The sequence below is a fragment of the Rutidosis leptorrhynchoides genome, chromosome 4 (genome assembly GCF_046630445.1).
Source record: "Rutidosis leptorrhynchoides isolate AG116_Rl617_1_P2 chromosome 4, CSIRO_AGI_Rlap_v1, whole genome shotgun sequence".
In the NCBI taxonomy this organism is placed as follows: Eukaryota; Viridiplantae; Streptophyta; class Magnoliopsida; order Asterales; family Asteraceae; genus Rutidosis; species Rutidosis leptorrhynchoides.
In genome coordinates, this window is record NC_092336.1 from 511,620,393 (window position 1) to 511,623,752 (window position 3,360).

Genomic DNA, 3,360 nt, shown 5'->3' on the forward strand with positions numbered 1-3,360 from the left:
TCACATAATTCATGAATTTAATGATGAACATAAACAGTGGACTTTTTTCTCGAACCTTTGACCTTGAAATTCAAATTCGTTTATTCAATTTAGGAATTGAGATTTTACAGATAGTTTCATGATGAGATTGTGAACACTTCTACATTTTCACATTTCCTCAAATCGTTCTTGATTGATCCGGAGACCTAATTGCCTTGACTTTTTGAAGAACACGAATCAAATAGCTTCTAATCTGTTGTTGATTCAATTTGATGATGAACGAGGTCTAAGATTATGATATAGATAATGTATTTCAGCTCAATTCGTTGTAAGAATCACCATGAGAAGAAATAACAATTTGAATGCGATGAAGAACGTACTGTTGCAATTTATTTGAATATGAATATTTTAAATTGTGTAAAATCTGAAATTGATCATGCGTATATTTTCCAAAGGGTAAATACGCACGCTCAATACGTTTAAGGAGATTTAAGGATCTTAGAACTTAGCTCTCCGGTCCGGCTACCATGGTTAACCCTGGCCGACATGAGGATGTCGGCGGGGTGGCTAAGTGATTAAGTCCAGGCCCAAAGTAAGGTTGTAGGCAACGGTCGTAAAGGAACTAACCTGTTAACCCTAAGAGAGATGATGATGATAGCTGTTACGTAAGATGTGTTACGTGTGATGATCTTTAGAATGACGATTATCGTTAATATATATAGGCAAACCCTAATTCTAGAATCATCCGTGATTGTGATAATCCTTTCTATAACCAACTCCCCCCGTATCTCGGATATAATTATGGAAAAGATTGCCAAACGCAGTCAACAAATAACCGCCATACTGGGAACAAAGTATTCAATGCGCTACCGCATACCGCAAAGATAGCATGCAGATACGCATACTAATGCTTGCCCGCGTGCGTATAAAATGCGCTTGCGGGTCGCGATATCATTAGAAATGAATGTGTGAAATTTATTCTTTAGATCTCAACTTAAATTATAGATTTGAGTGAATATTGCTCGCATCACTCATATCTTTTTTCATAATTTCATCACTCATATCTTTTTTGATAATTTTTCGTACACACTTTTATCATATTACCTTTTCTTTCACCACATTTGTCACTTCCTTATCACAAAGTATGAATAGTCTAAAAGGTATGATCATTAGATAAAGGACAGATTTATTAATGTTTTCCTAATCAATTAACATTACTATTTTTGAAACTTTAAACACAATTTTCCGAATTTTGAAAAAAGTTAAAATAAAAGAAAAGTCAAACTAAGGTGGTTGAAACGACATTAAATAAAATAGAATCAATGTATGGATCGACGGTGGCAAGCACATCTATCGGGCGTTTTCTCCTTCTCTCCGAAAACGACTATAAACTTGTATTCGACCTAAACTTGCACCCTCACACATTTATACACATTTACATCCACACGTGTGTACTTGCCTTCTACCGTACATATTTAATATTTATGTATTTTTACTATTTAATATAGACACGTACACACCGCCTCTCGATTTCACGCAACTAACTTCTCTCTTTCTTCTGTTTGTGTAAGAGAAAATTTTATTTTAGGGTTTTTAACGTACTCTATAAATTAATTAATAATTAACAAATAAATAAAATAAAGGAATTTAATAACGATGGATGGTGAAACAGAAAGATTATGCTGTATGTGTGGAGACATCGGCTTCCCGGACCAAATTTTCCGATGCATCAACTGTCACCACCGCTTTCAGCACTCGTATGTGTCTCTTTATCTCTTATTTTTCTTTTTCAAATTAAAATTAATTACATGTTAAGACATATTCCGGCTTAAAAAGAGAGAGCTATAGAGATATGATTTAAATAAATTTTTTCAAGTGGATCAATTGTATATGTATTATATATGCTATTAATATTAATATTCCTGCTTAATTTAAATTTCCAATATTCGGTCTTAAATTACATGTTTTATGGAGTAATAATTAATAGATAGTAGATTATAGATATAGAAATGAATATATAGATTATCTTATATTTAGCATGAAGTAATACATGTGTATGGTATATATGGTTTTTGCATGTGGTTACATTTAACCTTATAGTACTCCTAGAACTTAATTTATTATTTGACGTTTTATTATGTTTGCTAAATATTAATTTTAAGGAAATTACGATCATATCATATTTAAGTTTTATCATGGACGTTTCCTATATAATTTTGATATTAATAATATCATCGTAGATTTGAGTGATAAGTATAGAATTAAATTATACTACGTATATAATATGTTTAATCGTAGCAATCTACGTTTATCATTCTTATTATAAAAATATGTGGTCAATTTAGTTTTCACGATTGACAAAATATAAAGTATATATCTAATAATTAGACATTCTTCCGCATCAAACCATATATAATTCTAGTAATTACTTGAAGCTATCATTCATAGCAAGTGGATCATACATGTTAGCTAATTTCAGTTTAATATATGTTTATTAAATACTCGTATATATATTCTTTTTGTATTAATTTCGTTCTTAAATGATTAGTCATGTATTTCTATCTTTATATATGTTACATGTTTATGTAGGTATTGTAGCAACTCCTATAGTGAATCATCGGAGCCTACCAAACTCTGTAACTGGTGTCAAGCTGACGAAAACCAAGCCTCTAAAAAACTTCAGACAAAGAAACCAACATCAAAATTGGACACCGGTATCAGCAACAGTCCACAATATTTCGTTGATCGCAAGATGAAGCAACAAGAACACGATCAAGAAGCAGGTAATTCCGAAAAAGGAAAGTCACCAACCGGAGTTCCTTCTCCAAGAACTCGAAGGTATAAGCTTCTCAAGGATGTTATGTGTTAAAATAAATAATTTAAGAAATTACCTCATCTAATTAAGAGTATGCAAAAGTGTTCATCGTTTGAATAGGGCTAAAAAAGTGACATGCTTTTGTTTTGTTGTATATGGTCCTCCATAACTTTTAATGTGATCTTTCTCTATCAAATATGTACATTATGATATATGCTTTGTTGACTTGTACATTGTAACTTATCGATAAGGACCAAAAGTGTGGCCACCTTGCACTACAAGAATAAGACCGAGGACAAAAGGCCTTAGAATTGATTTAAAAGTTCTTACAATAGGCTTATTGTGAGACTATGTCTTAACAATAGAGTCCTTGTTATTAGCTCGACTCAATATGTCTATTGCGAGAATGGTATATTGCGAGAATGGTGTTCACGCAATATGACTCATTTAATAAAACAAAAATGAAAAAAAAATCTATTAATAATAGTATTAATCAAATTATTAAAAATTTAACTCGGGTACATTTTTGTCGTCTAGCTAACATTTTTTGAGAACATAGGTGAATA

At 31.5% G+C, this 3,360-nt stretch overlaps 1 long non-coding RNA gene across 1 annotated transcript; it reads left to right on the top strand.

The window, feature by feature from the left end:
* The first annotated feature begins 1,415 nt into the window (after nucleotides 1-1,415).
* LOC139845375 (uncharacterized) lies at nucleotides 1,416-2,990 on the top strand. Its single transcript, XR_011758295.1, has 2 exons — nucleotides 1,416-1,736; nucleotides 2,569-2,990. It is a non-coding gene; the product is annotated as an uncharacterized lncRNA (long non-coding RNA).
* The last annotated feature ends 370 nt before the right edge of the window (nucleotides 2,991-3,360 follow it).